At 42.8% G+C, this 22,513-nt stretch overlaps 1 protein-coding gene across 1 annotated transcript in view; it reads right to left on the reverse strand.

Moving 5' to 3' along the window:
* The window catches only part of chchd3a (coiled-coil-helix-coiled-coil-helix domain containing 3a), a 117,759-nt gene that overhangs the window by 46,826 nt on the left and 48,420 nt on the right, over positions 1-22,513 (reverse strand). The window lies entirely within an intron of this gene.

A 22,513-nucleotide genomic window follows, 5' to 3' on the forward strand; every position in this document is an offset into this window, starting at 1 on the left:
AAAATGTAGATCTTCTATATTTCCCGAACAAAAGCTAAACTAATTATTCAAATGAGAAACTTAACTATATCTGTTGATTAATGACCAATTAATATGATTTTCCGAAATTAGTTTTTAAAAAGCCAACGCGAAGCGTCTGTGAGCAGCATTTCTTAGGGCCAATCCCAATACACCCCCTACTTTCTACCACTACCCCTAAAAAAGAAGCCACAGATTTTAGGGCACTTGAAATCTTCCCAGGAGCCTGTCCCAATACTCCCCCTACTCCTACTTAGGCGCTGTCTACTAATATTATACTAATACTAATATTACCCCCAACCTGGGCTCAGTTTATCCAAATAACGCCTGTTAAGAAATTTGATCTGATGTTTTAGGCGATGAGAAGAGCCGCCGGCTCGGAGCAGCAGCAGCCGGAGTACAGACGTGATCGCCCTGCGCCGTCGTCCCGGGGAGAAACCTGCAGCTCTGTGGAGAATTACCGCTGGCTGAAATAAATTATTTAGGAAGATAAATGTTGGTTTAATACAGTGGTTCTCAAACTTTTTTCGTCATTCCCCATTTTGAACAAGTGGGGATTTTCAAGCCCCACTTGCCCCGTCGCCCCAACAAAAATCTTGAGGAATTACTTCAAATTATTTTAAATGTATTGAAATTACTAGCACCAAGTATATCAGTCATATTTGATACTGAATCAAAATCAAAAACAACAAATAACACAAAGTTCAAAAAGAGAAAATAAAAGTGCAGTTGTGCTATCATAACTTAATTTGCAAAAACATAAACAAGTGAACTTTCCCTGCATTAGTGGCTGCAGTGTTGCCTGTTTTGCACTGAACATCTTTTCAAAACGAGGTTGCAGGTTGGAAACTGCCACTCTCAAATCATGCTCAATGTTGAGCTGGGATCTGTACTTAGTTTTTAGAGAAGCAACAGCTGAAAAGCTTCTCGCAGAGATGTGAAGTGGCAAAGGGAAGAATGATGTTTAAAGCTTTCTGTCCGATGCTGCAAATAGGCTATTGTCCCGCTGCAATTAACAGTCCAACGTCAATCGTTGTTTTTGCACTTTAGTTCCAGGGTACATTTTTCTCCGGTCCCCTAATGCTTTTTACCGTATTTGTAGGACTATTAGGCGGATATAAACGTCTTTTTTTTATTTTTAAATATACCGCACGCCCAATGACGCAATTCGCCCATAGTATTATTGTAAAGGCTGATTTATGAGGATTTATTTGTGGGCTGACGTGTCTGCTGGGTTGGACTGTTGTTCGGGCTTTTGCAAAAGCCGGCATCATTTCCGAGGGGCTGTACGGCAGGAAAATGACTCGGCTATCAGCGCGGCCAGAGAGCTGCGGGCTCTGCCCGTCGCAGCTGCAGTTCTCCCGGTCTCATTGATCAGACTCGGATGAATGCAGAAACGGAGGATGGAGATTTCGATGGGTTTGATTAATGTAATAACTTAAATAAAGCACAATCAAACTAAGTTTTGCTCCCTCTCTATTTTTAAATACCACACTTGTATGCTTGGGTGTGTGTGTGTGTGTGTGTGTGTGTGTGTGTGTGTGTGTGTGTGTGTGTGTGTGTGTGCGCGTGTGTGTGTGTGCGCGCGTGGTTGTAAGGCGGCGCTCCGTGTGTGTAGGCGGCGCCTTTTTGTTCAAGCGCCATGTGTGTGTTTTAAATCCAGAAAAGAGGCACAAAACTGAGGGGTTTCCACACGGCGTGCCGAATGGTCGCGAAAATGCGTTTTAGCTATTACTTATTGCTATGTTTGTGTGTGTGTTTTGTTTAGTGAATTATCTTTATTGTCAATAGCATTTATAGTAAAATAGGCATGAAATTGAAAATTTCCTCCCGTTTGTCGCGCCCCACCTGACATGTCTCCGTTCCCCACCAGTGGGGCGCGCCCCACACTTTGAGAAGCACTGGTTTAATAGATGAAATCTAACAGTTGTAGCTACGCCTGTTAAGAAATTTGCTCCGAAAATTTCGAGATTTCTGCCTGCCGGCTCGGGAGCTGATTTATGGTTCCGCGTTAAATCGACACAGAGCCTACGGCGTAGGGTACGGCGTTGGTGTAACGTGGAACCATAAATCAGCCTTTTACCCAGGGGGCAAGGGGGAGTGTGCTGCATTTGCCCTGCTATAAAAGGTAATCCACCAGAAATAATACCTATGACCCAGTAGGAACACAACCTATATGGACTACCTGGCCAATTTTTTGCTGGAAATTCAATATGGCCGCCTTAATATTGGCCACTTATCAAAACATAGCTTGGTGATAACTTTTGAACCAAATGGGCTAGAAATGCAAACTTGGTGTCTATTTAATGGTTTCAGAGCATGAGAAAACCATTGGAATACTTATTTTTATGATTGGGTGTATCTGGACCTTTAATTTGCATATTTCTAACACGGACGTCCCTGAAAATTAGCTTTACTATGGATTTTTATAGTGACAGCTAACTGTTATGGCAAATAATCTGCTTTTTAAGCAATGTAACACATTTGGTCAGTTTGAGAATTCATTTCTATGTTGTCAATATGGCTGCAGTCATAAATAACGTATGGAATTACATTTTAGCTCAGATTCTTTCTAGAGTTGTGGGGATGACTGCAGAAAAACAATATGAGAAAACGTCTACAATGTATCTTAAAGATTACATTTTAATAAACTAAATATAAGACATATATACGTAGACGCCGCATCGAGTGTTCTTGCCCGCTGCTGCGATACGTCAACGTCGCCGCCATATTGGATGTTCAAGACTGCACTGTAAAGTAAATGGACTTATTTTCATAAAGCGCCTTTCTACAAAGACATTTATGTTTTACGTCTCATTTATTCATTCACACACGCACATAATATATTATTATATTATAATATATAATATAATAAAACAAATTTTCAAATAACAAAATAACATATTTGAACCACTTTTCAGACAATAAAATAACTGAAAAAATTTGAAAAATGGTTTTGTGACTTGAGAAATTTTAAATGTTTATGTAAAATATGCTTTGTTGATGAGAAAACGTGTTTCTCTATTTTTCTTATTTTTGTGAAGAGGGATATATATTGTTTTTCGACACTACCTAGTTCTCTATAGCTGATATAACATGAATTACTCCTATGTGGAATCAATAAAGTTCTTATATTTTCCATCTGAGAAAATTAAATATATTTTATTTGGTGGTAACTGTTTCCCAAGTATATTAGTGCGTGTGTGAATGAATAAATGAGACGTAAAACGTAAATTTCTTTGTAGAAAGGCGCTTTATGAAAATAAGTCCATTTACTTGTATTAGTTTACAGCGCAGTCTTGAACATCCAATATGGTGGCGACGTTGACGTATCGTAGTATGCAGTATGTAGTATGCAATATGTAGTATGCAGTATACGGTATGTAGTATGCAGTATGTAGTATGCAATATGTAGTATGCAGTATGTAAGATGCAGTATGTAGTATACGGTATGTAGTATGCAGTATGTAGTATGTCGTATGAAGTATGCAATATGTAGTATACGGTATGTAGTATGTAAGATGCAGTATGTAGTATACGGTATGTAGTATGCAGTATGTAGTATAAGGTATGTAGTATGTAGTATGTAATATGTGGTATGTAGTATGCAGTATGTAGTATGCGGTATGTAGTATGCAGTATGTAGTATGCAGTATGTAGTATGCAATATGTAGTATTCAGTATGTAAGATGCAGTATGTAGTATACGGTATGTAGTATGTAGTATAGGTATGTAGTATGCAGTATGTAGTATGTAGTATGCAGTATGTAGTATACGGTATGTAGTATGTAATATGTGGTATGTAGTATGCAGTATGTAGTATGCAGTATGTAGTATGCAGTATGTAGTATGCAATATGTAGTATTCAGTATGTAAGATGCAGTATGTAGTATACGGTATGTAGTATGCAGTACGTATGCGGTATGTAGTATGCAATATGTAGTATACGGTATGTAGTATGCGGTATGTAGTATGCAGTATGTAGTATGCGGTATGTAGTATGCAGTATGTAGTATGCAGTATGCAGTATGTAGTATGCAGTATGCAGTATGTAGTATGCAGTATGTAGTATGCAATATGTAGTATTCAGTATGTAGTATGCAGTATGTAGTATGCGGTATGTAAGATGCAGTATGTAGTATACGGTATGTAGTATGCAGTATGCAGTATGTAGTATGTAGTATACGGTATGTAGTATGCAGTATGCAGTATGTAGTATGCAGTATGTAGTATGCAATATGTAGTATTCAGTATGTAGTATGCAGTATGTAGTATGCGGTATGTAAGATGCAGTATGTAGTATACGGTATGTAGTATGCAGTACGTATGTGGTATGTAGTATGCAATATGTAGTATACGGTATGTAGTATGCGGTATTAAGTATGCAGTATGTAGTATGCAGTATGTAGTATGCAGTATGCAGTATGTAGTATGTAGTATACGGTATGTAGTATGCAGTATGCAGTATGTAGTATGCAGTATGTAGTATACGGTATGTAGTATGCGGTATGTAGTATGTAGTATGTAATATGTGGTATGTAGTATGCAGTATGCAGTATGTAGTATGCGGTATGTAAGATGCAGTATGTAGTATACAGTATGTAGTATGCGGTATGTAAGATGCAGTATGTAGTATACGGTATGTAGTATGCGGTATGTAGTATGCAGTATGTAGTATGCAGTATGCAGTATGTAGTATGTAGTATACGGTATGTAGTATGCAGTATGCAGTATGTAGTATGCAGTATGTAGTATACGGTATGTAGTATGCGGTATGTAGTATGCGGTATGTAGTATGTAGTATGTAATATGTGGTATGTAGTATGCGGTATGTAGTATGCGGTATGTAGTATGTAGTATGTAATATGTGGTATGTAGTATGTAGTATAGGTATGTAGTATGTAGTATGTAGTATGCAGTATGTAGTATGCAGTATGTAGTATGCAGTATGTAGTATGCAGTATGTAGTATGCAATATGTAGTATGTAGTATAGGTATGTAGTATGTAGTATGTAGTATGCAGTATGTAGTATGCAGTATGTAGTATGCAGTATGTAGTATGTAGTATGTAGTATGCAGTATGTAGTATGCAGTATGTAGTATGCAGTATGCAGTATGTAGTACACACTCAGTACGTTTACATGCACTAACAGGAAGTAGAATTGTTGCTTTAATAGAAGTTTTAAAGCCCATGTTTATTAGAACCTGCAGAAAACCAGGTTTTCCAACCACCTCTGAAGAAGAATCACGACTTTCAGGGTCCAGTTGGACCAGGACTGGTGTCGGACCCGGCTCCGGACCCTAAAGGTCCCTAGAGCTGTGTAATGCTTGCTGACCTGATATTCTTTGGCAGGTTTTGGTCGAGCATATCTGTGCTCTTGCTCAGGTGTCATAAGACTTGGTCCACTGTACCGGTCACAGCAGAAGTGAATAATCTCTGTGCCGGCAGGCACATCATTCAGTAGCAGACTATGGTATCGCCCAGCGATTGTTCCAAATGTTTCAGCTTTCAGGAAAGACCAATGGCGTATGGCATACATGGCATCAACAACTACTGCTGTTTTTCGGTGTTCTTTAGGCAGGTCAGGGACGCATGCAACATTGGTCTCTTCTTTCAGGACCTTCACAAGGCGTGCCTTGGTCAGAGCATGTGAGCGGAGCGTGAGCGAGCGGCGGAGCGGAGCGGCGAATTTTAAAAGGAGCGCAGAGCGGGATTTTTTTTTCTAGGATGATTGGCTGGAGCGGGGCGTCATCCCGCTCCAGTTTCGCTCCGTTACCCCTCATATCACGGCCCCGATGTGTGTCCAAACATATCCCACCTCTCCACAAACTACCTGTTACCTTTCTTCTTTTCCAGTCCTATCTCTGAACCGCAGTTGGGAGAGCTGGTATTTTAATTCGGTCTCTGGCTCGTAACCGGCGTTAGGAGTCCGGGGAAAGTGAAGGGAAAAAAGGACGGAGGAAAAATGCTGTCCGTGCAACCTCGCACATTTATTACAAACATGTAATAAGAGCAAACAAAACGCGTGAGGGCCGACGACTGAAACTAACGGAGGACACACTGAAAAGTAACTGAACACGTGTACCGGTCTTCCACACGCGCACACCTGCATCTCCCTCTCTCTCCTCCGCTGCACCCACACGTCTCACACACACACACCCGAACACACAGTGAATGAAACATTGTTTCGGGAAAGGTTAATAAACAAAAGTGTATTAAACCAGATAATTACATTAGGTGAAATTATTTTCTTATTTTTTATTGTCAGTAAATATCTATTTTTTGAACTTTAAAACTATGTCGGCTCTGCGTAATTGTTCCTCTCGGCTCCGTGACTGGCTGCAAGGAACGTAACTTTGCTGAGTCTCTCTCTCTCTCTCTCATCCACCTCTGGTTAGATCTAAGGCTTCAGGTAAACATGTGCATTTTATATGCATGCAAACATTTTTGGAGCGGAGCGTGGAGCGCTGCGCGGAGCGGAGCGTGGAGCGCTGCGCGGAGCGGAGCGGGTTGCAGTGTTACTGGAGCGCGGAGCGGTTATGCGACTTTGAGGGCGGAGCGGAGCGGTAACAACCTTTGTGAGCGAGGAGCGGAAATTCTCGCCGCTCCACTCCGCTCACATGCTCTGGCCTTGGTACCTGTTTGCATCCTGCCATCTTCCTGGAAGAGGCAAGGGGGGAAGTCACTGCACTCGTGGTTGCCTATAAAGTCAACGATGTTGAGTTCTCCACCACTGGCTATGATTTGGGTCATGCGCAGGAGGGCAGTTATTTCATTGCTCTTGCCAGGTGCTGAAGATTTTCCCCTTACACTTTTTGGATTTGGTGTTTTGCGTGTGGAAAGTGTTGAGCTTCATTATACTTGTCTTTTTCTGATCACTGGACAGTGACTCACACAATGCCTTCAGACCCAGTTCTTTGACACGGATCAAGTCATCCTTGACTGTACAATCAGCACACTGTCGCGTAGATATGTTGATTATGGATGGTGTTGTCACTGTAAACGGGTTAGTCTCCACTGCTGCCATGACCTTGACTACCATCTCTGCATCGCGGGTTACACAGCCTTAAACCAGACTCATGGTGTGGGCTGGATGAGTGGAGGTGGAGCATTGACTTCAGCTCTGCAGAGCCAGCTGCAGTGAGTGGTTTTGTATAGACCCATTTTGCCCGTAATACCATACATTATTTATTATGACTGCAGCCATATTGACAACATAGAAATGAATTCTCAAACTGACCAAATTCAAGTTCACGTTGCTTAAAAAGCAGATTATTTGCCATAACAGTTAGCTGTCACTATAAAAATCCATAGTAAAGCTCATTTTCAGGGACGTCCGTGTTAGAAATATGCAAATTAAAGGTCCAGAGCACCCAATCATAAAAATAAGTATTCCAATGGTTTTCTCGTGCTCTGAAACCATTAAATAGACACCAAGTTTGCATTTCTAGCCCATTTGGTTCAAAAGTTATCACCAAGCTATGTTTTGATAAGTGGCCAATATTAAGGCGGCCATATTGAATTTCCAGCAAAAAATTGGCCAGGTAGTCCATATAGGTTGTGTTCCTACTGGGTCATAGATATTATTTCTGGTGGATTACCTTTTATAGCAGGGCAAATGCAGCACACTAAGAAAACAGGGGACTTGCCCCCCGGGTATTTATTCTGGCATGATCTTCGGCAAACGGGCAAACGAGTGATTATGTACATTCACTGAGTGAATATTATGAAAGTAAAATATATATTTCTCGTTAGAAATGTAATCAAAACGCATTTTTATGCAGAAACTAACTCAAAATATTTATTTTATTCACAAAAAAATAAGAAATGTCCGCCATGTTTTTTTTTTTTTATTCAGTCCGCAAATGACGACGAAAAGCATTCTGGGAAATTTTTCTGGCCCTAGATCAGCTAGTGAGGATCGGAAATCCCTCGATCCGTAGGGACAGATTCATAGCCACTACACTCGTTTTCTTCACTACCCCTAGGTGAAAAGAGGAATTGGGACACCACTACCCTCACGGGAACGCGCAAAATTTAGGGGTAGTGCTGAAAACTAGGGGTAGTGATAGTATTGGGACAGGGCCTTAGTGGAGTTCTGTCTTACTTGGTCCACATCCATTGTAATGTGGGTTTCCTCCACCGAGGCTGGATACAGATCAATAATCTGAAAAGAGGATCACATTTAGGTTGTTGAGAGGAAACATCGGATAGTTTACAACAAGACAACAGGGCAACATTAATCCTATCCAGAATTTGAGGAGGCCACAGAAGACCAGACTGATACAAATATTGTGCTTGATCTACTTAAAAAAAACAAGTCAACTTTTTCGGATAAGATTTTTATGTAGATCAAGAAAGACTAGTCTTTGTATAAACTACTTAATTTTTTGTATGTAGATAATACATTTTGCAAGTACAGTCAACTTAATTGTGTTAAGTTTACTTTATTTACCAAAATTAAGTCGACTTTACTTGCAAATGAATTTTGTACATACTAAAAATTAAGTAGTTTATACAAAGACTAGTCTTTCTTGATCTACATAAAAATCTTATCCGAAAAAGTTGCCTTAATTATAGTAAGTAGATTAAGAAAGATATTTTTTACTGTTGTGTTCTACTTAAACAAATAAAGCATGTGTAGCAAGCTCGTTGCCACTGGGGCCGACCGACAGGACAGAGGACACAGGGTTTAGTGCAGGAACTTTTTATTTCACCAGACACACGTGCAGTCACCCTCAGCCGAGACCTCTGGCTGGTGTGCAGCCACTTCTTATGAAGGCAGGCAGCGTGGAGAGGTTGATTGGGCACACCTGGGCACACCTGTGCCCAATCAACTGAGTGGCTGTCCTGGTCACCGGGTCTCCCGGACTCCTGGTCACCGGGTCTCCCGGACTCCTGGTCACCGGGTCTCCCGGACTCCTGGTCACCGGGTCTCCCGGACTCCTGGTCACCGGGTCTCCCGGACTCCTGGTCACCGGGCCTCCCGGACTCCTGGTCACCGGGTCTCCCGGACTCCTGGTCACCGGGCCTCCCGGACTCCTGGTCACCGGGTCTCCCGGACTCCTGGTCACCGGGTCTCCCGGACTCCTGGTCACCGGGTCTTCCGGACTCCTGGTCCCCGGGTCTCCCGGACCCCTGGTCACCGGGTCTCCCGGACTCCTGGTCACCGCCTGCTTGTTCAGCCCGTCTTCGGCGTGTCCCAGCAGGCATTGCAGCTCCACCACCAGCCCGTAGAAGTCCCGCATCCTGTCGCCGGGGTCCTCGATCTGACCCAGCCGCTCCATGGCCTGCCGGCCCTCCTCGAACTCCCCGACGCAGCACTCCTCCAGCAGCTGGTCCGCCAGCACCTCCAGCGCCTGCGTCTCGAGTGTAGCAAGCTCGTTGCCACTGGGGCCGAACGACAGGACAGAGGACACCGGGTTTAGTGCAGGAACTCTCTATTTCACCAGACACACGTTGAAATAGAGAGTTGAGCACACCTGTGCCCAATCAACTGAGTGGCTGCTCCTCCACCCTGCCACAGCATGTTTCATCTAAACGTTGGTGAATCTGCCCAATAGATTAAAATTGTTAAAGGAAAAGTAAATACAACAAGATCATTACTTGTTGTTTGTGTGTAAATGAAAAGATTGCCTGGGATTCACATAAATGCTGCTTGTTAAGGATAAAATGCACAATGTCTTGTTTTTTGAACAAATGCAGATTAAGTTAAAAACTAGATGTATTCGTAAAGCAACAAACTTCATTTTTAATTGTTAATATCACAGATTTAAATATGTTATATTTACATGTGCTTAGATTTATTTTTTTCAGTGCAGAAAGCTGGTAAGGAGTTCCCTCCGGGACTAAAGTGTCATCAAAACTCCCATCTGAGAATTCTCTCAACATTTATAAGAGCTATTTGGTTGCTGTGATGCAACTAAGGTTTTGTCATTAAATGCTTTGAAGGATTTGGGAAACCCAGATGCAAGTTGATGAAGCATGACACTATTTTCTTTTTTCAGAAGCTTTTCTGCGGTGGATTTACCTCGATGTTCGGCTCCATCGCCCTGCTGCATCACTGAGCTTCTACAGGCAGACAACCTGACAATATTCTGACATCTCAGTAAGCGGAGGAGGTTAGTTTTCCCTCTATATGGCAATTGGTCCAATAACGCAACAAAGCAAAGCCCGAACCATGTTGCTACCACCACCATGCTTCATTGGAACGATTTGATGTCGGTAAAGCTGTGCCCACTTTAGGCCGTGCAAAGTGATGAATATCCCTCAATAAAAATGCAGCATGTATTTGAGGCCAATCCCAATACACCCCCTACTTTCTACCACTAGCCCTAAAAATGAAGCCACAAATTTTAGGGCCTTTGTAATCTTCCCTAGGCCCAGTCCCAATACACCCACTACCCCTACTTTTCAGCACCACCCCTAAATTTTGCTTGCTACGTCACTGCGTGGTCACGTTCGGGTACGTAAGCGACTGCGTAGTTACGTTTGCACAAACGTCACACCATATCAGGAAGCCCAGAGCTGTTTTAATTTCCGCTGTAGTGCTGTTAATATGCCACTTTATTAAGTTTTAATATTTTTTCAGGCGTAAAAGTAACCGTTAAGATCCCCAACCTGGGCTCAGTTTATCCAAATAACGCCTGCTAAGAAATTTGCTCCGATGTTTTCAGAGATGAGAACAGCCGCCGGCAATTTATGGTTCCGCGTTAAATCGACGCAGAGCCTACGGCGTAGGTTACAGCGTAGGTTACGGCGTACGGCGCGCATCGCTGCGTAACCTACGCCGTAGGCTCTGCGTTGGTGTAACGCGGAACCAAAGATCAGCCTTTATTCTGGCGAGATCTGAAAAACGAGCAAACGAGTGATTATATACATTCACTGAGTGAATATTATGAAAGTAAAATATATATTTCTCGCTAGAAATGTAATCAAAACGCATTTTTATGCAGAAACTAACTCAAAATATTGATTTTATTCACTAAAAAATAAGAAATGTCCGCCATGTTTTTTCGTTTGATTCAGTCTGAAAATGATGACGTAAAGCATTCTGGGAATTTTCTCTAGCCCTCGGTCAGTGAGTCAGCATCTGAAATCCCTCGCTGTGAAGGGCTAGATTGATACACACTAGCCCTTGTTATGTCCACTACCCCTACATGCAAAGAGGAATTGTGACACCACTACCCTCATGGGAACGCGCAAAATTTAGGGGTATTGCTGAAAAGTAGGACTAGGGGGGGATTGGGCCTGGGCCTTGATCTGTGCACACACTTTCTCTTGTGATATGCTGTTGTCTACAACCTGTGTGTTGATTTGATAATTTATCAGTAATTTAATGTGGAGTCAGGTGCCAGTTCCAGCGACGGCTTCAAGCCTTAATCTCTTATTCATTTGTATCCTCTTTATTTTTTGCCTTTGGAGTCATCTTGGCTGAACGTGCCTTTCTAGGAAAAGTAAACACTGACTTCATTTGTAGACAATTGATCTCATTGTGAGTGGATATTTAAGAATGCTTTATGATCAGATTTATGCTGATCAGCTCCTCTTGATCACATGTCTCCAGAGATGTCCGTTATTAGTGGGGGCATCACAAAAGCAAACCTTAAATGTTTGAATGTCTTTTATTGATCAAAGTAGTCTACATTCAAAGTTGTTTTATTTTCACTGGACTTCAGATGTTGCATTCATCAGTTATCTAATGTTGATATAATTGGTGTTGAGGTTTAGTTACCTTTTCCACAAGCAGTGCGTTCAAACGAGACACAAGATATTATAATTTCTTGCATCTCATCATCTTGAGTACATTGTTTTGGTCCATTGTTCTGGGTTAGATTATCACATTTTATGACAAACTGATGCACGTCACCCATCTGTCTCTCTCTCACTTGTTTGTTGGGTTGTTTTTTTTACTTACAACAAAAATTCAGCTCAGAGTGCCATAATTTGTTTTAAAACTTTTTATTCCACACTCATACAGCCATATATCCTTGCAGAGCACAGAAATGCAGCTGGAAATCTAATTTGCTTTGAAGCGAGAGGATGTGACAGTTCGTAATAATCAGAAAACCAGGCATGATATCACTCAGAGCAGTTTTTTAAATTTTATTTATAAAGCTTTTTTCTGCTTATTGCTTTACTGTGTGGTAATGTTTTAGATGATGTATAGAATAAATCATTGAAAACACATTTAGACATTCAACATGGCAACACAGTAATGTGTGTGAGAAAATTCCATCTGAACAGAAGGGCCATATAAATATTTCACACAATCTAATCCTTTAAAGAAAAACAAAAACATTTTTTTTTTTTACATAATGTAATACATCAAGGGTTCAGGTTTTTCCTTTTATTTCCCCGCACATCTGTACTTACAGATACCACTGAACACTTATTTTTAATCTTGAAGCATTGTCTAACATAAGATGTATTGAAATGCTTTTGGTGTTTGGAGAGGATGAAAGGACTCACTCACTCCCACAGCAAGGCTACTATGAGCAGATTATGTAATACACCGCTAGAATGAGCAGGGATGCCCTCCGGCCACGTACTAAACCAGCCCAGACTGGACTAAATAAGTACTTACAGACAATCCAGGTGATTGATCGGGACAAAAAAGGTAGAGCCTTTCTGTCTGTGTATGTTAGCTTTATTATAGCAGGAAATATTACCATTACAACAAACGGGTCATCTATATTATAATAATAATAATAATAATAATAACAATAATAATAATAATAATAATAATAATAATAATAATAATAATAATAATAATAATAATAATAATAATAATAATAATAATAATACACTGTATTTCTATAGCACGATTCATACAAGAATTGCAGCTCAAAGTGCTTCACATAGGAACATAGACATGTTAAGAACAATGACAAATAGAGGAATAAACAATAATAGAAAATAAAAATGAAAGATGAAAGATGATCATATAGAAACATTTAGGTGCATGAATTGAATTGAATTGAATTGTTGTTTATTAATTTGTCATACACCTCTAAGGTTCCACGATTTATGGTCTCACACTGTACGACCTGATGCTCTGATGCTCCCGTCTGCTCACATTATACGATCATAATCCTCACGTCGGACTTCTGTTACTGGAACTGCAATGTCAAAAAGAAGTGGAAGAGGAGGAACCCCGAAGTGGGAGACACCGAAGATGCTCAGTAAAAACAAACGTGCTGCCTTAAACCTGATTTATGGTTCCGCGTTAAATCGATGGCGTAACCGTACGGTGCGTGTCGCCGCGTACCCTACGCTGTAGGCTCTGCGTTGGTGTAACACGATTCATACAAGAATTGCAGCTCAAAGTGCTTCACATAATAACATAGACATGTTAAGAACAATGAGAAATAGAGAAATAAACAATAATAGAAAATAAAAATGAAAGACAAAAATTATCATATAGAAACATTTAGGTGCATGAATTGAATTGAATTGAATTGAATTGAATTGAATTGAATTGAATTGAATTGAATTGTTGTTTATTAATGTGTCATACACCTCTAAGGTTCCAGCTATAAGGGCTTACAAGACACAGATAAACTACGCCAGAAAACAAACATCAGCTGCGTACAAACAAAAACACAAATTAATAAATTCCATTTAATACATTACAGATCAAATTACAGATCCTTTCTCAGTTTCCATATAATTTGTCCTTTCTCTGTTTCCAGGCTCTCTTTATAAAGGTAGCTATAGAGAAAACCTCCTCTCTGAAAAACCATTCCAACTTCATCCTCAGTCCAAAACAACTCAGGTTTCAAATCTTTGCATTTTCTGAAATAAAAGCTTCCTGGCTTCATCATATAATGGACAATAAAACAAAAAATGAAGTTCATCCTCAACAACATTTAAATCACAAACACTACATAATCTTTCCTCTTCAGGAACAGAGTTATACCTGTTTCTATGGCCAGAGGGAGAATCCCAGTTCACAATTGATACATAATGATCTTTTTGATCGATCCAGGGGTAAAGTCACATAAGGTTCAGGACAACAAATATTCTTCATCAACCGGTAAGTTCTAAGTTTCGGTTTATGCCAGATGTCATTGGCCCATTTTCCTTTATACTCAAAGAATGACATACACTTCACATACTGAATATTACACTGCTGACCATTTATAAAAATAGGTTGTAGATCAGTTTAATTAAAAATAGCATTTATTCCCTGACACCAAGGATAGTTATGTGTTTTATCCCAATTAAAAACATTTTTGGCAATGGTGCAATGATATAATACAGAATTTTGACACAATTCAGTTCTAAATTCCTTTATAGAACAATTACTAGGATAGGATAAAAGCAATGTTGAATATAAAAAGGTAAAAATACTGCACTGAGTCTTAGGTATATCATTTCTGTTTGGCAATTACACATTCAACTATTATTGAATTGAACTGATTTGAGTTGAATCAGGTTAATTTGTGGGTAATGCAGATGTAATGGCAGAAACCTAAGCTGTTGGACATGTTCATTGTCCCTTTGTCGTGGTTTTTGGAGTTCTGCTGGTTTCTTGAGTTTATCTCAGTTTAGTTTCTTTCCTGTTTTTGTTTAGGTATGGTTCCTTGGGGGTTTTTTCTCTGTTTTTCAATTACAATTATATCAAGTTTGAACTAGTTTACTTGGTATTTCTTATTTTGCAAGTATGACCTCGGAGGACAGGAGGGTGGAGTTTAATCTGTCTGGAACTGGAACAGCTTTGTACTTGGTGTCATTACAGCTCAGCGAGCAGCAAACACACATGCAAAAACATATACAATTTAACTGATTGTCAAATAAACCCTCCAAATGTTAATATGATTCAACTCCTCAGGCCAGAATGTTGATACCTTTTACTTTATATTATGTATTCTTAATAGGCTTTATGCCTTTGTAGCTCAGCCATGTTATCAATAAAGTTTGGTGGAGGTTAAAGAAAAAAACACTTGCTGCATGTGTGAATGTGGAGAAGTAAAGCAAACCTGGTGGAGCTTCCCTTATTCAGTGTTTTTCTCACATTTGTAGTTGTAGACTTTCATCTTTGACAATAAAAACATAACTTTTTTTCTGTCAAAATCTCTGCCTCCGTTTTCTTTAATGTTGTGGCCCAACAAAGCAGACTGTGACAGATATTTGAGCTTTTTCCACAAATGGTGGGCTCAAATATGTTTTTTTTGTGCGCCGTTTCTGCAAAGGTGAGTGATCTGCTCAATAAAGGAACCAGCTGAAAATGTCCCACTCATGTTTAATATGATCCAGCTCAAAGTGAATCCAGGAAGCGTGTCACCCAAGCGTTGCTTTGCTGTTTCCTCCTCTACATTTCCATGGAAACAAGTAAAGAAACGTCTTCTTAACCTAAGAATCTCAAGATGACTTTTTTCTTTACTCGTTTTGACAGAACATTCTTGAAAGGGATGAAAATAGTAAAATAGGCAGACTCATTTTTAACCAACGTCTTTATCTTTGCAAAGGACGTTCATTGTTTGGTGAGCACAAGATCCATTTAAGGGAGAGAAACAAAATGCATCGCAGTGGTAAAGTGGGGACAACATGTTGAATAAAAATTGCCTCCTTAAGTATGATATTGAAAAAAACAAAACATCTAGCCAGGCACATTAGTGAAACGATCGTTCACTTTGTGAGACAAGCGCCAAACTTTGCACAAAGTATGTTCTAGGTGTACTTTTTCTAAAAAGCCTGTTAGCCACGAAAAAAAACAATATGGCTGCCGTTTTCCAAAATGGCTGCCACAAAAGCCGTTTTTATGTGTTTTTTGACCTCACAACGTGTCACATCGCATTATGAGCTTGTAGATCGGCGATCATCATAAACATTTTTTATAAATGTTTTTTTTTTTTTTGATTTTAATCCGGTTAAAATTTAGAAACTTAATTTCAGAAAACAGATAATATTAGTCAAAATTGGCCCACCATCTTGAAAACTGGAAGCCATATTTAATTTGTATTGACATCATAGAATTTTTTATGCCAAAACACATGATAAAGAGATCATTAAAATATGTTCAGCAATTCAAGTTCTACACTGACAACCTTGTTTTAGCTTTCATAAGACAGCCATCTTGAAAAACGGCCGCCATCTTGGATTTTCAGGTGGCTAACGGGCTTCTCTGCATAAGTAGGTACTAGGCAATGTTCATGCAAAATTTGGTGCTTGTCTCACAAAGTGAACGATTCTCCTAAAAACCTGACTTAATTTCCCTCACTAATCAGAAAAACAGCAATTATTTTGATGCAGCATTTTCATAAAAACATCAATTGTAAAGACCCCAATGACTTTGTATTTAATCCAAACAAAAGACAGTCAGTGATCAAAACTACTTACTCCTCGCTGACAAATATAATATTGACGCTGCAATATTGGGGAAAATAAACTTTACCGATTACCTGGATTGTTGAGACCTGGTTTTGAGGGAAAGGTGACAAAAACCTCAACTCTAACTTGGACCTGGGATGTGAGATCTTCTCAAAACGCAAGCAATTTCCCCTCATATAAACCAAGAAAAGGTCAAAGGGGTTGGCAGTGTGGATGGAGTTAAAGATTGCCCACAATGTTATCTCATCAATCCACCAGCACATCAATCAGTGCTGGGGTTGCTGGAGATCGACCTCCTTTGCTTCAAAATCAATGCTTTCTCCCACTGTCATTGGTACATGAGGTATTATCGGAGATACAGGGCAGGGAGCCCTTCAAAATCTAGCACTTCATGTTCTAAATGGGGGTTAGGTTGAGGTTAGGGTTAGGGATGTCACTGACATCCATTGACTGTGTCTTTTCTTCTTCAATCCACCTTCCACAATAAACCTGAAGAATACTGAACTGAACATGTGAGCGTGACATATTATTTTTTCCCTCACCCAGCCAAGTATCTTATTGTATAGATATAAATGACTCCAATCATATCCAATTCCATACCACACAACTAGATTTGTGTCATATTGTACATTTCTTTCTTTCTTTCTTTCTTTATTTCTTTCTTTGGAAATAAGACCTGGAAACAGGCATTGTGGCATAGAATTGTCAAATTGGTTTAATTCACCGTACGAATTGTTACAGATTACTTTAGTAATAATGTATTTGACCAGGTCTTTGTACGTTTTGACCTTATAGAAACGTAATTCTTGCCATTTTAAGAATGAGATGTACCTGCTGTACTCTACTGCCCTTACTTTTTAACAACTTGTGCTTTCTATTATTTTACCTCTTTTTTTATCATTTTATTTCATATTATTTGTTATTCATGTAATGTTGATGTAAAGCACTTTGAATTACCTTGTGTTGAATTGTGCTCTACAAATAAACTTGCCTTGCCTTTCTTTCTTTCTTTCTTTCTTTCTTTCTTTCTTTCTTTCTTTCTTTCTTTCTTTCTTTCTTTCTTTCTTTCTTTCTTTCTTTCTTTCTTTCTTTCTTTCTTTCTTTCTTTGGAAATAAGACCTGGAAACAGGCATTGTGGCATAGAATTGTCAAATTGGTTTAATTCACCGTACGAATTGTTACAGATTACTTTAGTAATAATGTATTTGGCCCGGTCTTTGTACGTTTTGACCGTATAGAAACGTAATTCTTGCCATTTTAAGAATGAGATGTACCTGCTGTACTCTACTGCCCTTACTTTTTAACAACTGGTGCTTTCTATTATTTTACCTCTTTTCTTATCGTTTTATTTAATTTTATTTGTTATTTATGTAATGTTGATGTAAAGCACTTTGAATTACCTTGTGTTGAATTGTGCCTTGCCTTGCCTTTCTTTCTTTCTTTCTTTCTTTCTAACTTTCTTTCTTTCTTTCGATACGATACAAGTTTTTATTTGTCATTTTCAGGACACATGTAACACACAGTGCACTGGGAAACGAAATTTCATTGCCTCTGGCTCAGAAAAGCAAATAATGATAGTTTAAAAACGTCCTAACTCAACTTAACTAAAACTAAATTTTAACTTAACTTAAAGGTGACCTATTATGGCATTTAATGTATATTTTAAACAGGCCTTGAATGTCTTAAAAACAATCTAAAGCTTGTTTTTTCTACATAAATCATAAATCCAGCCTGTGGGCCCTGTCACTAGTTTTACCGCTTCTAACCTCTTTTTCTGCGCCTCATTTTTAGGGAAGGGGGGGGTATGATAATGAAGCTCTGTGCTGATTGGCTCCCTGAATGACGTGTAGCAGGGGAGGAGCATAAACCTCGCTCCGCCAGAGCAGCCCGAGCCTGTAAATTATCACAACACTGAATTTTCACAAATGGAAACTTTATTTAAAAAAAAATAAAATATGAGTTGTATATAAATAACATTTATGCACTCCCAAGGCAAACAGGTCCTAGGTGACGGGTCAGACAAAGAGCGGTTCAAAGCCCCTTATGAAGAAGACAAGAGCAAGGAAGTTTACGTCGCCCGGACTGGCGTTACCGGGGCCCCACCCTGGAGCCAGGCCTGGGGTCGGGGCTCGCAGGCGAGCGTCTGGTGGCCGGGTCTTGGCCCACGGGACCCGGCCGGGCGCAGCCCGAAAGAGCGACGTGGGCCCGCCCTCCCGTAGGCCCACCACCCGCGGGAGGGTTCATAAGGGGAAGGTGCCGTGTGATTTGGGTGGCAGCCGTGGGCGGGGGCCCCGGCGACCCAATCCCTGGACGACGACTCTGGCTTTAGGGACATGGAATGTCACCTCGCTGGGGGGGAAGGAGCCTGAGCTTGTGCGGGAGGCTGAGAGGTATCGACTAGAGATAGTCGGGCTCACCTCCACGCACAGCCTGGGCTCTGGAACCCAACTCCTTGAGAGAGGTTGGACTCTCTTCCACTCTGGAGTTGCCCATGGTGAGAGGCGGCGAGCTGGTGTGGGCTTGCTCATAGCTCCCCAGCTCAGCCGCCATGTGTTGGAGTTCTCCCCGCTGAACGAGAGGGTCGCTTCCCTGCGCCTTCGGGTCGGGGATAGGTCTCTCACTGTCGTTTCGGCCTACGGGCCGAACGGCAGTGCAGAGTACCCGGCCTTCCTGGAGGCCCTGGGAGGGGTGCTGGAAAGTGCCCCAACTGGGGACTCCATCGTTCTGTTGGGGGACTTCAACGCTCACGTGGGCAATGACAGTGTTACCTGGAGAGGTGTGATTGGGAGGAACGGCCTCCCCGATCTGAACCCGAGCGGTGTTCTGTTATTGGACTTCTGTGCTAGCCACAGTCTGTCCATAACGAACACCATGTTCGAGCATAAGGGTGTCCATCAGTGCACGTGGCACCAGGACACCCTAGGCCGGAGGTCAATGATCGACTTTGTTGTCGTTTCATCTGACCTCCGGCCGTATGTCTTGGACACTCGGGTGAAGAGAGGGGCTGAGCTGTCAACTGATCACCACCTGGTGGTGAGTTGGATCCGCTGGCAGGGGAGGAAGCTGGTCAGACCTGGAAGACCCAAGCGTATCGTGAGGGTCTGCTGGGAACGTCTGGCAGATTCCCCTGTCAGGGGGGTCTTCAACTCCCACCTCCGGGAGAGCTTTGACCGGATTCCGAGGGAGGCCGGAGACATTGAGTCCGAATGGACCATGTTCTCCACTTCCATTGTTGACGCGGCCGTCCGTAGCTGCGGCCGTAAGGTCTCCGGCGCCTGTCGCGGCGGCAATCCCCGAACCCGGTGGTGGACACCGGAAGTAAGGGATGCCGTCAAGCTGAAGAAGGAGTCCTACCGAGCCTGGCTAGCTCGGCGGACTCCCGAGGCAGCTGACGGGTACCGGCAGGCCAAGCGGGCTGCGGCCCGGGCGGTCGCGGAAGCAAAAACTCGGGTCTGGGAAAAGTTCGGGGAGGCCATGGAGGAGGACTACCGGTCGGCCTCGAGGAAATTCTGGCAAACCATCCGGCGCCTCAGGAGGGGGAAGCAGTGCTCCGCCAACACTGTTTACAGTGGAAGAGGGGAGCTGTTGACCTCGACTGGGGACATCGTCGGGCGGTGGAAGGAATACTTCGAGGATCTCCTCAATCCCGCTGACACGCCTTCCGTCGAGGAAGCAGAGACTGGGGATTCAGGGGTTGATTCATTCATTACCCAAGCTGAAGTCACTGAGGTAGTTCGGAAGCTCCTCAGTGGCAAGGCACCGGGGGTGGATGAGATCCGCCCTGAGTACCTCAAGTCTCTGGATGTTGCGGGGCTGTCGTGGCTGACACGCCTCTGCAGCATCGCGTGGCAGTCGGGGACAGTGCCTCTGGACTGGCAGACCGGGGTGGTGGTCCCTCTCTTCAAAAAGGGGGACCGGAGGGTGTGTTCCAACTACCGGGGAATCACACTCCTCAGCCTCCCGGGGAAAGTCTATTCCAGGGTGCTGGAGAGGAGAATTCGGCCGATAGTCGATAGTCGAACCTCGGATTCAAGAGGAACAATGCGGTTTTCGCCCTGGCCGTGGAACGCTGGACCAGCTCTACACCCTCCGCAGGGTGCTCGAGGGCGCATGGGAGTTTGCCCAACCAGTCCACATGTGTTTTGTGGACTTGGAGAAGGCTTTCGACCGTGTCCCACGTGGCGTCCTGTGGGGGGTTCTCCGAGAGTATGGGGTCGGAGGCCCTCTGCTGAGGGCTGTACGGTCCCTGTATGACCGGAGCAGGAGCTTGGTTCGCATTGCCGGCAGTAAGTCAGACCTGTTCCCGGTGCGTGTTGGACTCCGGCAGGGCTGCCCTTTGTCACCGGTACTGTTCATTATTTTTATGGACAGAATTTCTAGGCGCAGCCAGGGGCCGGAGGGGGTACGGTTCGGGAGCCACTTGATTTCATCTCTGCTTTTTGCAGATGATGTGGTCTTGTTGGCTCCCTCGAGCCAGGACCTGCAGCATGCACTGGGGCGGTTTGCAGCCGAGTGTGAAGCGGCTGGGATGAGAATCAGCACCTCTAAGTCTGAGGCCATGGTTCTCGACCGGAAAAAGGTGGCTTGCACCCTCCAGGTCGGGGGAGAGTTCCTGCCTCAGGTGGAGGAGTTTAAGTATCTTGGGGTCTTGTTCACGAGTGAGGGGAGAACGGAGCGCGAGATCGACAGGCGGATCGGTGCGGCGGCCGCAGTAATGCGGTCATTGTATCGGTCCGTCGTGGTGAAGAGGGAGCTGAGTCGAAAGGCAAAGCTCTCGGTTTACCGGTCGATCTACGTTCCCACCCTCACCTATGGTCATGAACTCTGGGTCATGACCGAAAGAACGGGATCCCGGATACAAGCGGCCGAAATGAGTTTCCTCCGCAGGGTGGCGGGGCGCTCCCTTAGAGATAGGGTGAGGAGCTCCGTCACCCGGGAGGAGCTCGGAGTAGAGCCGCTGCTCCTCCACATCGAGAGGAGCCAGCTGAGGTGGCTCGGGCACCTGTATAGGATGCCCCCTGGACGCCTCCCTCGTGAGGTGTTCCAGGCATGTCCCACCGGGAGGAGGCCCCGAGGAAGACCCAGGACACGCTGGAGTGACTATGTCACTCGGCTGGCCTGGGAACGCCTTGGAGTCCCCCCGGAAGAGCTGGAGGAAGAAGAGAGGCAGAGGGAAGTCTGGGGATCCCTGCTCCGACTGCTGCCCCCGCGACCCGGACTCGGATAATGCGGTGGACAATGGATGGATGGATGGATTTATGCACTATTTCAGCCGGATTTGCCCGGCGGATGCTGAACGCTGGCCGCGGAGCCACGCCGGGCGCCCAGCATGGCTCCGCAAACCGACAGATTTCGCTGAAAATCTCGTAGGGTGAAGCTGGTCCTGCCTGGGACAGACCCCCGAGGACCCAGCTCCCAAACCACCCGGGAACCTGGATGATTTAACCTGGATCCGCTCCGCCGCGGCGCCGCGTCCGACTGGCTGAAGGAAGAGCCGCTCCAGCAGCGGAGAGATCTGGTTGTGGGCGTGGTTTCAGCAGCGGAGGCTGAACCTATGGAAATGAGCGCCTATGGTGACGTCACCATAGGCGCAGATACAGAATGGCTCAAAAAAAGGTCACGTGACACTGGAAGACTCAGTCAGGGGGGGGAGCAGACCCTGCAGAATTTCATGGTATTTTGTCTCCCCTGTGCTGGCAGGGTGAGGGGAGACCACTTTATATATGTTAAAACAAGAAAAAACGTGTTTTTCATAATAGGTCACCTTTAAAGGTGCTTGAGTGCTTAAAAATATGAAAATCTTTCTTTCTTTCTTTCTTTCTTTCTTTCTTTCTTTCTTTCTTTCTTTCTTTCTTTCTTTCTTTCTTTCTTTCTTTCTTTCTTTCTTTCTTTCTTTCTTTCTTTCTTTCTTTCTTTCTTTCTTTCTTTCTTTCATCCATCATGATCCATGTATTTCACTACCCTAACACTATAACAAGCTCAATAAAAGTGGAATTAAAACATTGTTTGGAAATTCTAATAATAAGCTTATCCTCAGAATATTTATTTTATGAAACTCTGACCTGTACAGTCATTTTTTTGAGTTCACAGGTTGTGAATTAACAGTTTTGGCGCGATTGTCCACGTTTAAACTACAACTCCCATAATCCCTTGCTCCAA

This window comes from Cololabis saira, chromosome 23, assembly GCF_033807715.1.
Source record: "Cololabis saira isolate AMF1-May2022 chromosome 23, fColSai1.1, whole genome shotgun sequence".
Taxonomy (NCBI): Eukaryota; Metazoa; Chordata; class Actinopteri; order Beloniformes; family Belonidae; genus Cololabis; species Cololabis saira.